This window comes from Lissotriton helveticus, chromosome 6, assembly GCF_964261635.1.
Source record: "Lissotriton helveticus chromosome 6, aLisHel1.1, whole genome shotgun sequence".
Taxonomy (NCBI): domain Eukaryota; kingdom Metazoa; phylum Chordata; class Amphibia; order Caudata; family Salamandridae; genus Lissotriton; species Lissotriton helveticus.
The window spans coordinates 1,088,010,407-1,088,023,901 of NC_136067.1; the positions used below are offsets into that span (position 1 = coordinate 1,088,010,407).

The 13,495-nt window shown below is 45.0% G+C and overlaps 1 non-coding gene across 1 annotated transcript; it reads left to right on the forward strand.

Annotated features, from left to right (window-relative positions):
• The first annotated feature begins 11,789 nt into the window (after positions 1–11,789).
• LOC144764801 (U6 spliceosomal RNA) lies at positions 11,790–11,896 on the forward strand. The gene has a single exon (XR_013596831.1). It is a non-coding gene; the product is annotated as a U6 spliceosomal RNA (small nuclear RNA).
• Positions 11,897–13,495: the final 1,599 nt, after the last annotated feature.

Below are 13,495 nucleotides of genomic sequence, written 5' to 3' on the forward strand. Positions count from 1 at the left end.
TTCATTCTAAGACTGGACCATGCATTATTCTACATGTAGTGCGTGATGAAGAATATTAAATGACCATTAAATGCAGTATTTCTCTAACGTGGAGACGTGAAGGCTAGACAATGACGGAAACTATTGATGCGATTCAGTAGCTTAGGAATGCAGAGAAGGAGGACTGAACTGATAACTGGAATCATAACATATTCTTGGCAGACTCAGAGACTGAGCCAGGCTGGGCCGGGCACTGCAAGGCAGGAAGTAAGTGAAGGGTCGAGGATACAGGTGGGGGTTGTATCGCTCCTCAGCGAGGCTTCAGGAGACAGGAGCTGAATCTGGTGTCCAGGCCCTTTTGAGGCCTAGAAACGGGGACTTTATAATAGAATAACGTGCACACTGAGAAACGTGGCAACGTAGCTTTACATAGGCCTGATATTCGTAGTATTCACGAGAACTGGAAACTGGCATACTAGAGGTGGACACAACTGTAATTGCGTCATTAATCGAACATGGGGAATGCATATGCATATTTAATCATGCATACATAACATATGATGGATGACACGTAGGGACACAGAACATGGCAAAATTTACTTTTCCACATTCCCTCCTTGTCACTACGTTTCCATCAGGAAACATCAATATTCATGATACCGTCTATCATTTCATACAGTATCATTTGCTCGTCTCGAATTATCCTGGAACGGGATTTAGAACGGGGCTTGGGACTAGGAATACAAGAGGTAGCACAAATGCCGCAAATCGCAGGGCCACATTGTATACAGAGGCAGCAGCTGAATATGATCGCTACTGCAATACCTAGAAAGGACAAGACTTTCCATCCCCAGGCGGAAATTATATTCCAGAACCAACCGGACCACGTCCAGGTGCCTGGATCTTGGTGTAACAGATGGGCAATTTTATGGAGTCTGGTTATAGCTGAATAAACAGACGGCGCGTTATTTGGAATGAAAATGCAGCAACTAGATCCGATGACTCTACAGGCCCCGCCCCTATCGGCCAGTATGACGTCAAGGACGAGACGATTCTGTAAAACGACAAATCTCATAGCAGATTGCTCTTCAGTTAAGTTACTTAGAGCAGAGGCAGTCTCATTTACTACAGCTTCGAGGGTTCTGGTTAACCTACGTATTAACTTACTATTCTGGACAGGTCCTATAAAGAAGAAGAAACCTTTATTAAAGTCTTGATACTGTTCTAGAGTAGTTTCAGTTTGATCGACAATTGGGGACTCCCTTCTATGTCTAATGTGTACTAGATGTGTATTTCTATGATAATCAGGTGGGGCTAGAAAAACTGGTGGCAGTAGGAAGGCAATGTAACAGGTTCCCTCCCAATCGAGGGGTAGACGAACATATGCGGTTTGACCACAAATAAAATAAGAATGACGTGAAGCTTTAAAAATAGATTTCCCACTGTCACTATACTTGACAATAGTAGTACAATCACTATGTCCTACATGTACGGAACCATTATTTCGGACACATAATTCGCCTTTGACTGGCAGTACTGAAATAGCAGGTAAGTCTGGAGTAGTATCAGACTGAACATTCAGGACCATGAAATTCGAAGAATAATTACCTAAATTATACACTTCATTTTCTAGATCTAACCCTGTTCTGTGGGGAAGACCTTGCTTGTCTGGAAAACATGTACTGTTAAGAAAAAACATATCTGTTGAGGATGACGTTAACGTGGACCATGCTCCACACGAACCATTATGTGAAAATGGGTAAGGAAAAAGTGGCAGAACTCCCTTCGGTGTCTGGAAAGGGGGGAGTCGACCACACACCCAACAATTAGTGGCATTGCTGGTCTGGTGTGAGTAATGTAACATGCGGATAAATGAGTTATTTCGCATGGCGAGGCGGTAAGAGAGTTCATGAGGAGGCAGATCACTAAACGTGTGCTCTACTGTAGCATTAGCAGACTTATTTACATGAAGAACTGGGAAATACAAGAAAAATGCATAACTGGTGCAGGAAATCATAAGGCTGAGAAACAATATGAAACATAGAAAAACGATACATCGGATTGAGTTTTGACTAACTCTCTCACTATGGGGGTCTATTTTATACATGTCAGAAACAGTCTAACCGTTTCACCTAGGGGAGGACTTAGACAATCAAACTGACTGACTTATTTTACTAGACCTTAATTTCTGTTTATACTCCTGCTGCGGAGTTTTCTCTAACAGGGGAGGGGTTGTAGCAATGTCTTTTGCGGGACAGTCCTTGAGAACAATGCTTTGGCAATCCTTCAAATCCTGGGAAATGTTCTTTAAGACGGGTTTCAGTCCATTAAAAAGTTTGACATGAGAAAGGTGCACCCAGCCTTTGCGTCCTTCCAACTTCACGGCTGTACGGGTGGTGAGGAGGACCTGTCGGGGCTCTTTCCAACGAGGCTCCAGCGGACTTGATCTGTCAAAGTTGCGGACCATCACCATGGATCCTGGAACGATTTCATGCGGTGCCACCTCGGTATTGTCTGGAAATGCGGCAGCAACCTGTGAACGACATGAGTTGAGGGCAGACATCAAGGAAGCTAGGTAATCTGTCAGCATATTACTTAAAACATCGGTAATACTTCGGGGTCTAGGAGTACCCCACATATTAGGGGGGCGGCCGAATACGACCTCATACGGGGACAGACCTGATCTGGAATGTGCGACCATGCGCATATAAAACAAAGCGACTGGCAGAGCTACTAGCCAGTCCACACCTTTTTCTTTACACACTTTTGCAATACGGATTTTCAGGGTCTGGTTATGTCTCTCTACGAGACCGGCTGCTTCAGGATGGCGTACACAATGGAACTTCCACTGGTACCCTAGCAAAAGGGAAACATGCTTCATGAGTTCAGATGAGAATGGCTGGCCGTTGTCAGAATATACGACTCTAGGGAGTCCATAACGGGGGAAGAACTCACGAACCAACTGCTTGGCAGTGGTCGCGGCTGTGTAATCTGGGACTGGATATGCTTCTGTCCACCTGGACAAAGCGCATACAACTACAAGGACATACTTGAAACCTCGACATCGCTCCATCTGAATATAATCCATCTGGAGGACTTCAAAAGGGTGGTCAGGGGGCTGGAAACCACCTTGTTCCACCGGGACACTTTTACCTGGATTAAACTGACAACATATCATACAGGTACGGACTTTCTGCTTAGCTGCAGCTCGTAAATGCTTGTTGAACCAAATGTTCTGGATACTGTCTAACATAGCTTTTTCTCCTAAATGTGCTGGACTATGTGCGGTATTAATAATGACTTGAACCATAGAGTCGGGGAGAAACCATGTGGCTCTACCCTTCGTTAACCATCCTTGATCTGTCTGGACCCCTCCTTGTTCGGACCATTTCTTGATTTCTTCAGGAGTAGCATGTAACTGGATATCTATGACATCTTGTGTAGGGTCCTTAACTGTCATACATGTAGTCGGATCTGGAGTATGTGTCTGATTAACTGGAATGTCTGGAGTCTGTGCTGTAAGCTTGGCTGTGCGATCTGCTAGATCATTACCTTGAGAAATAATGTCAGTAACTTTCGTATGTGCTTTGCACTTCATGATAGCAATAGATGTCGGCAAGTGTATGGCATCTAACAGAGCTTGAATAAGGAGACCATGCTGAATCTTGGTTCCATGAGAAGTCATGAAACCTCTCTCCTGCCAGAGCACTCCGAAGTCGTGTACAACTCCAAATGCGTAACGTGAATCTGTGTAAACATTAACTCTCAAGTTCTTGGCGTGTATACAGGCTTGTGTCAGAGCAACTAGCTCTGCTGCTTGAGCGGACAGGGTATCAATACGGTGTGTCTCTATAACTTCAGTGTCAGTAGTCACTGCATACGCGGCGACTAGTTCTCCTGTACTTGTTCTCATACATGAACCATCCACATAAAGTGTCAGGTCGGGGTCTGGTAACGGAGTATCTGTCAGATCTTGTCTTGGCTTTGTCGTAATGTTAACTACTTCCACGCAATCATGTGTGGCTGGATTTGAATTAACTGATGGTAACAGTGTAGCAGGATTCAGGATGTTGCAGCGTCTGATTTCTATGTGTGGCTGGAACAGTGTCAATTCATAACCTGTTAAACGTGCAATTGTCAAGTGCTGAGTTTGTGTTCGGTTTAAAAGAACTTCCACAGAGTGTGGAACTTGTACTGTCAAGGTATGTCCTAAGACTATGGAATCACTTTGTCTGATAGCTAGTGCTGTGGCTGCAACTGACTTGAGGCACGCAGGCAGAGCCTGGGCTACAGGATCTAATGTGCTCGAAAAATAAGCACAGGGCTTGTATTGTCCTGCTTGATCTTGTGTGAGAACAGATAATGCTGTACCTTCACGTTCAGTAACGAAAAGTGTAAAAGGCTTACTGTAGTTCGGTGTTGCTAGAACTGGAGCTTGGCATAGGGCTTTCTTTAACTCATTGAAACTAAGTGTATGTTCAGATGTCCAAGGGAGGACAGTCGATACGGCTGCCTCCTGTGTCGTTAACTGTATCAGTGGCTTGGCTAGAAATGCATACTGGGGAATCCATTGTCTGCAGTAAGAAGTGAGGCCGATAAAAGCACGTACCTCCTTCTGGGTCTTGGGCTGAGGAAGACTCGCTATTAACTGGATACGGTCTGGTGTCAACTGCCTACCCCTCTTGGACAGTAAGTGTCCTAAGTAGACCACTTGCTGGACACAGAATTGAAGCTTAGAAGGGGACACCTTGTGCCCCATCTCGGCTAGGAAATACAAAACTGTAAGTGATGCTCGCTCGCAAGCACGTTCAGAACGGGCTGTGATCAGTAGATCATCGACATACTGGAGCAGGGCAGTGTCAGTTGGCATGTGAATGTTGTCTAGTTGTCTCTTAAGTGCTTGACTGTAAATACTAGGACTTTCTGTGAAACCTTGAGGAGCTCGTGTAAACATATAGCTCCTTCCATTTAAACAAAATCCGAAAAGGAACTGGCTGTCTGGATGAATAGGAACACTGAAAAATGCGTTCTTGAGGTCTATGACAGTGAAGAACGTGGCTTCGGAATCAATGGCCGTTAATAGGGAAGAGATGTCTGGGACAACTGGGTACTGAGGAATAATACATTTATTAAGCTCTCGTAGGTCAATCACTAATCGATATACTGGGGGTGCATTTGGATCAGTACGTTTCATGACTGGAATGATCGGAGAATTACATACATTGGAGTCAGTTTCTACAACCACTCCTTGAGCAATGAGCTCGTCAATAATTTTGGATAAGGCTGCTACAGCCTCTGGTGGCAATCTGTACTGTCTGATTCGTGGTAACACTACACCTGGCTTGAGAGTCACACGATAGGGTGTGATTTGCATGTAACCTACATCAGTTGGACCTTGCGCCCATAAATGCTGCGGAACATTAGACAATCTTGGATCAAAATCTCGTAATACATAGTGACCCTTGAAGTCACGTAGGAACAATCGTATTCCCTCTGGGGAACAGCATATAACTGCACCTAACTCTTTCAGTGTCTTAATGCCTAATAGATTTTCTGGACATGACTTAGTAAGTAACAGATCAGTAGTACGGGACAATGGACCTACTTCTAGAGTAACTGGCTTTGAAATCTCATTTACGATAGGTTTTCCTGAAAATCCAAGGGAAACATTTCTTGAGCCTGAGAGCGGAGCCCCTGGAACTTCGGCATGACTAATTGTGGTCCTACTTGCCCCTGTATCAATCAAAAACTTTCTGTCTTTCCCTAATACTTGACTGTGAACATAGGGACCTTCTTGATCTACAGGTATCTCGATGAGAGGCAAGCCTACCTCCCTCTCTAGGCTGTTTCATGAATACTGCTGGTACTCTGGATACTCAGACTGTGCATACTGGTACATCTGCGATGTAACATGCTGTGTTGCAGCAATAGGCTGCGGTGCGGTAACTGTCTGTGGTGCATTCTGTGGCTGAGGAATCTGTGAAACTTGTTCTTGTCTAGGCGGACGTGGTCTTTCTTTAGTCTTACCAGTAGCTATGTTGTGTTTCAGAACTGCACACTCATTTATAAAATGACCTGGCTGTTTACAATAATTGCAGTTCCCTTTAACGGGAGCTGCAGGATTACTGGCTTGATTCGGACCCCTCTTCTGACTGTCTTGAGGAACAGATTGTGCAACTAGTACTTTCATTTTCGTGTCTTTCATACGTTTTCTTTCGTGTTCTTGCTCTTCCCTGATTCTATTCTGGTGGTACTGAAGCATTTGCAACATCTGGGACGGAGTATTAGCTTGCCAGGTACTTTCGACTTTCAAAACTCGATTTTTAATTGGTGGGCTTGAATTCTCGACTAATTTGGTAACAAAAAGGTGAGGGTATGACTCACTACTTGTCTTGAGGCCACTGTTGATGCTAAAACATTTTTCAAATCTAGAATAAAAATCACTAATATCCTCCTCTTGCTTCTGTTTACAGGCTGAGATTGCATCCCAGTCTTCTTTTCTAGTTGTCAATAATCTAGGTAAAACTTGAATCAATAATTCTGGTAATTCTTTACATTTATCTCCAAGACCGGTACCTGGTACTCGTGCCTTGTCTTCAGCTTCTAGAACTGCCCAATCGATCTTTTTCTCTCCCACCTCCCATTCTTTTTCCTTTAGCTTTTCATACACCCCTGCGGGCAGCAGGACCTTTAACATTTTAATGATATCTGGGTAAGTGTATTCTCCCATACGGAGCATGTCTTTTAATTCTCTATGGAACCCTGCTGGATCTTTGTCATGACAGGGAATTAATTTCTTCATCTCGAGGAGTTCCATCTTTGTTATTGGAGTGTATACAAACACTCGCTGCATTTCGCCACCCGTTCCTTTAACTGGGTGGACTTCTCGTAACGGATTCTGTCTCTCCATGTAAAATGGTTTACTTTCTGGGGGGGAGGCATGAACAAAATGTGGGTTCAGAAACGTTCTATATTTGTGACGCTGTTCTAGAATGACACTAATTAAGTCGGTACCTAGACCTTTCCATCTATACTGGAGTAACTCGTTCAGGATATCATGTAACGGACCCGGATCAGAGTGTTGACCCTCATACAAAGTAATGAGGTGCTGAATCATATACATACCCACCAGTCGTTGTTCGGCTGGGGGCATTTTCAGAAACATTTGTGCCACTATTTCGTCTGGAAAAGTGGTAGAATCAGTAATCCATCGGACTGCTGATCGGGCTAGTTCTTGTTCATGCATGGTACTTAACTCACTGTAACCGATTCGTGATTTCAGAATGTGATCGGTAGCTTGGAATACTTGTTCTAGTGAACCTTGTTCTGGTGCTGGAGAATGAGAAATAGACTTGTGTTCTAGGCGTAAATGGCGATCTGGAAATCTAGATTTTCCTACATACGCTATTCTGGCGGGATTCTCGTCCTCTACCTCTTCAGTATCAGAGTTACTTTCTTTCTCGCTTACTTGTGCTGCTTTACGTTGTTCGTGTATCTTTATTATTTCTCTACGGATTTTCTTGTACATACTCTCCATAGCACCGACGGTCTTGTGCTTACCCTCGGCTATATTATCACTCCACCTTGTCAGGATTTTCATTTCGGCCGGATCTTTAGACGGGTAATCTTGTTCTCTTATTAGACAATTGATCAGAAACTTTAATATCATGAGCTGGATCTCGGCTTTCCTTTGAGACATGGCCTCGCTAATACTTTCTGGATCATCCCCTGTACGGATGAAACGATATATTCTGTCTAGATCTTCTTTCATATTCGGTAAGGTGACTAGATACTCGGCCACCTTTCTTACGCGGAATGAATATAAAACCATATTATCCTCGCCTGGGACTGGATCATAGCCGCATTCGGCAAGGGATTTTCTTATTTCTGCTACAGTCTGATGTCTGGGCGTACGCTGTGACGCTTGTGCATGTAATTCGGCTAACGTTAAACGCTTGTGTGGCGGCGGGGTTTGAGGAGTACCTCCCCCTGCGGCCCCTAAACTGGAGTCTAGGTCTACTGAGGCTCTTCGTCCTGGCAGAGTGGGAAATGGAAATGTAGGCTGGACTTGTATGACGGACTGGACCGGGGGTACCGTAACAGGTACTCCGGTGTCTGGAGAAGCGGGAAGTGCCTGATTTACAGGGACTGGCGGAGCGCGAACAGGATTTGCATATTCTGGGACTGTGTCGTCCAAATAGGACGAAATAAAAATATCAGCTGCGGTCTGTTTGTGACGTAGCTTGGTCGGAACTAATGGTGGCGGGAAATTACTGGATGCCTCTGGGGTCGCTTTTGGCAAGCCCTCGGCAAGGAGAGGATACACACCCCTAATAAGGGCATGCCTCTGTCTGTCTGACTGTTCGGCTTTGACTTGTTCACCTATCTCGATTAGTTCTTTTTCTTGTGCTCGTTCTAAGGATTCTCTACTTAATTCTGACTTTCTGATTTCCTTTTCAGTTCTTCTATGAGCTTCTTTGCGCCATAACTCGATGGCATCTTTCTGTGATTGTCTGGCTTTCTTTTTCCATAATGCTTCTTCTACTCGCATGATGCACTCGGCATCCCATGTACCCGATACGGGCCATCTATACTTCTCTTCTAACTGTTTGGTATACTCTACCCATAAATCTAGATACAATATGGCGCTTATGCCATGCTTCTGATACATAAAATGACCTGGACTGTCCCTCGGCGGAACAGGAACTGCTTCTTCTAACAAACCTTTTCTAGTTTTTAGCTGACGTAATCTCGAAAAGAGAGACATTGTAAACTTGAATCGGAACACAATACAATACACGAGAAACAATAACAATTTGGAGAACAATTCAGGCATACCACGACATTAGAAATACATTGAACAACATCATAACATAACAGTTCGGACAGAATATTACCTGGAATACTGAGAACAGAAACACAAGAATTTCTCGAGAAAGGAACAGACTAGAGTTACTGGATGCACTGCTGAAACAGTACGGAACATACCGGTCCCATAAAGGGACGCATCAAGACCAGTATCCACCTAGGTGAACACTTCGTTTGTGAGTCTGTGTACCACCAACCCACGGACCAGAGTCAATTTAGATTGACCCTGTCTAGATACTACCCCAGTAATGGTACTCACCGGGCAGCAAGAACGGAAGGCCTCGGATCGGACTGGACTGCTACGACGACGGACGACTTCGGACTTCAGTTACGGGTGGACCTCCGGATACCTCGGACCTTGGACTCTCGGCTTGGGCTCTGGTCGGGACTCGCCGCGTTCCTCCACCGTCTCGTTTGGATGCTGGACCGCCTCCTCCGTCTCCTCCGTGGGCCTGAGGGATACTTGAAGCAGAAATATCTGCCGGTGCACAGAAGAGTTCCGTCACGACTGCAGAGGGTCAGGGGGTCGGCGTGGCTTCACCGACGCGTGGGGAAAGGGCAAGTCCCTATTCGGGCGCCATTATGTGGTAAATAAATAAATAATACCTCTCTTTTTGACTAGACATATATCATAACAGATAGCTCAATAAATAAGAGTCAAGATTCGAGGTAGTAGGAGTTTTGCAGGTTTAATACAGCATAAGGACAGGAACAGGACAACCTGCATAGGAATAGGATGACAGGGCCCAGCAGCTGCTGGGGCTGGATCTGGGATGAGCGCGCTGACTTTTAATAACAATACATGAGCATATATACATAACGCAAACACATAGCATTACATTGCAGTAGGCGTAGCAGTGGGTGGAGCAGAAGGCGTGACGCGTAGCAGTCGCGAAAGATAAGGGCGAAAGTAGGTGTAACTGGGCGTATACATGGACATGTGATGCAAACGTAACAGAATATGTCATGAATGGGGCGGAAACCATGGAGGGGGCTACCTAAGGAGCCGGGACCTCTAACCTGATGGTGCGCGCAAACTAGCAATGACGTATCACTAGGAGAAGCTGGGGGCTATGAACTCTGTGCTAGGAGCAGAGACTGAAGTCTGGAGAGTCAGGGCGACATGTACCTAAACAGTATCTAGTATCTGATGTTTAGAGAACATGTTGATATAAACTAGAAGTTAGGAGGGGAAAGGCTAACTTCATTCTAAGACTGGACCATGCATTATTCTACATGTAGTGCGTGATGAAGAATATTAAATGACCATTAAATGCAGTATTTCTCTAACGTGGAGACGTGAAGGCTAGACAATGACGGAAACTATTGATGCGATTCAGTAGCTTAGGAATGCAGAGAAGGAGGACTGAACTGATAACTGGAATCATAACATATTCTTGGCAGACTCAGAGACTGAGCCAGGCTGGGCCGGGCACTGCAAGGCAGGAAGTAAGTGAAGGGTCGAGGATACAGGTGGGGGCTGTATCGCTCCTCAGCGAGGCTTCAGGAGACAGGAGCTGAATCTGGTGTCCAGGCCCTTTTGAGGCCTAGAAACGGGGACTTTATAATAGAATAACGTGCACACTGAGAAACGTGGCAACGTAGCTTTACATAGGCCTGATATTCGTAGTATTCACGAGAACTGGAAACTGGCATACTAGAGGTGGACACAACTGTAATTGCGTCATTAATCGAACATGGGGAATGCATATGCATATTTAATCATGCATACATAACATATGATGGATGACACGTAGGGACACAGAACATGGCAAAATTTACTTTTCCACAAGCCTGCAGCCCACAAGGAGTTGGTTTGTCCCTCTCACAAATGTAAATGGGTAAGCATTCAATTGCACACACCTGCCTGCGTCCACAGACCCTCGCGCACACACACTTTTGTCAACAAGCTTTTTTATGTAGTTAAGAGAATCAGGGACCCATGTTGAAATTCAAAAGCAGCACCACCACGTGACGGCCGTCACGTAGAGTCCAGCAGCAAATGGGAAACGTTTAACTAGCCGTGGTCCTATTACTGCAGCTCTACCGTGGAACAACTGCTGGATGAGTCCTGCTGGAGAATATTGAACCTACAACAAGTCTGAGGTAAATAAGAATACCACAGGAACATAATGAAAAAGAGACCTACAAACCTTCCGAGCCGGATAGGAGTCAAACCTACAATCTTCTGATCCGTAGTCAGACGCGTTATCCATTGCGCCACTGGCCCTATGTATTCACACCCATCTTTTTGTCCTTAAGAGGGCTAGAAAGCGTGTGTGTGTGTGTGAAGGTACAAGGAAACCCATCTGACCTCATGAAAGTCTGTTCTGTGAGGTTTTCCTAAGTTGTACAAAGGACTTTAGGAGAAGGAAGGACCTAAAAGGTAGGCAAAATGGTCCTTGATCCAAGAAAATCTTTTAGATCAGGCTCAGTTTCTTAAATAGTCTGCGTTAACATAATCAGCCCCAGGTCTGTGTGGGGCTGAGCTTGTGAACTCCTTAGTAAGTAGGCGGGTACAACAAAAAGGAGTTTAATATTACAATACGGGTTAAAATTCAGACACCTTGTCGTAGGCTCACCTTGTCCAGGGACCCAAGCATGCTGCCTTTCCACACTCAGAGCACTTCACCTAACCTACTGTGCAGCTGTTTCGCCTTTAATATCAAAGTTCCACAGGCAGCGTGATGTCACAATGCTCCTTGTCTGTAGCCCAAACCATGAGCCTTTGCAACCCTTGCATAATCTACATACTTACGGTGTGTGAAGTCTTGGACCACGAATGCAGTGAAGAATAATGGATTGCTACTCTTCATACATTTTTGGCCATTGGCTCAGATTTGAATGCTTACTGGCCATCTGAGCATCTCTGCCAGGCCACCCTATGTCTAGAGACTGTAGATTTAGAGAGTTTATAAACATTGTCAGTTCATCAATAAAGTGTGCTCGCTTCGGCAGCACATATACTAAAATTGGAACGATACAGAGAAGATTAGCATGGCCCCTGCGCAAGGATGACACGCAAATTCGTGAAGCATTCCATATTTTTAACAGCTTTTAGGAGAGAAATCTTCTTTGTTTTCAAGACTAATTGAAGTAATAAAGCAGGTTCCAGTCCTGTGTCATGTAATATGTATTTTTAAATTGTCTCTCCTCAACATTTTTAATGTATTTGCCTTGCAGTAAAGAAGGTGCGCTCTATGTCCAGCAGCATTTAGCAAGGAAGCCTGCAGGACTTCTGGGACTTTTCTTTCTCTTTTTCAGCCTCCCTGTCATTATTCTTCACCACCTCCAAATCTATACTGCTGCTAGTGATGAGTTGCTTTGTGGGAAGCAGGATAAAGAGAAGGGCAGGGCCTATGCAAATGATGGCCTCAGGGATGCCTGGGAGTCCCTTTTCAGCAGTACTGTTAAAATCTGCCTTGCAACCAGATTGGTCGGGTATGCTGAAAAACACCATGCCAGATTGGGCACCAGGTCTCTAGGCGCTTGGAGGACATATTGGGTCTACATCCCTCAGTTTCTGAGGTCCAAGAAATGTTCACCCTCCACCCTAATAGAGAGGTCGTGGCCGATCGTGGCTGAGAGGGGAAGAAGGTAGCAGGGCAAAATGCTCATGGTTCTTCTCTAATAATGGACCAACTTCCTCTCTCTCCTTAACTGTGGTTCTGCCTGGCTACTGGGGCTACCAGTTGTAAGCCTGCAGCCCACAAGGAGTTGGTTTGTCCCTCTCACAAATGTAAATGGGTAAGCATTCAATTGCACACACCTGCCTGCGTCCACAGACCCTCGCGCACACACACTTTTGTCAACAAGCTTTTTTATGTAGTTAAGAGAATCAGGGACCCATGTTGAAATTCAAAAGCAGCACCACCACGTGACGGCCGTCACGTAGAGTCCAGCAGCAAATGGGAAACGTTTAACTAGCCGTGGTCCTATTACTGCAGCTCTACCGTGGAACAACTGCTGGATGAGTCCTGCTGGAGAATATTGAACCTACAACAAGTCTGAGGTAAATAAGAATACCACAGGAACATAATGAAAAAGAGACCTACAAACCTTCCGAGCCGGATAGGAGTCAAACCTACAATCTTCTGATCCGTAGTCAGACGCGTTATCCATTGCGCCACTGGCCCTATGTATTCACACCCATCTTTTTGTCCTTAAGAGGGCTAGAAAGCGTGTGTGTGTGTGTGAAGGTACAAGGAAACCCATCTGACCTCATGAAAGTCTGTTCTGTGAGGTTTTCCTAAGTTGTACAAAGGACTTTAGGAGAAGGAAGGACCTAAAAGGTAGGCAAAATGGTCCTTGATCCAAGAAAATCTTTTAGATCAGGCTCAGTTTCTTAAATAGTCTGCGTTAACATAATCAGCCCCAGGTCTGTGTGGGGCTGAGCTTGTGAACTCCTTAGTAAGTAGGCGGGTACAACAAAAAGGAGTTTAATATTACAATACGGGTTAAAATTCAGACACCTTGTCGTAGGCTCACCTTGTCCAGGGACCCAAGCATGCTGCCTTTCCACACTCAGAGCACTTCACCTAACCTACTGTGCAGCTGTTTCGCCTTTAATATCAAAGTTCCACAGGCAGCGTGATGTCACAATGCTCCTTGTCTGTAGCCCAAACCATGAGCCTTTGCAACCCTTGCA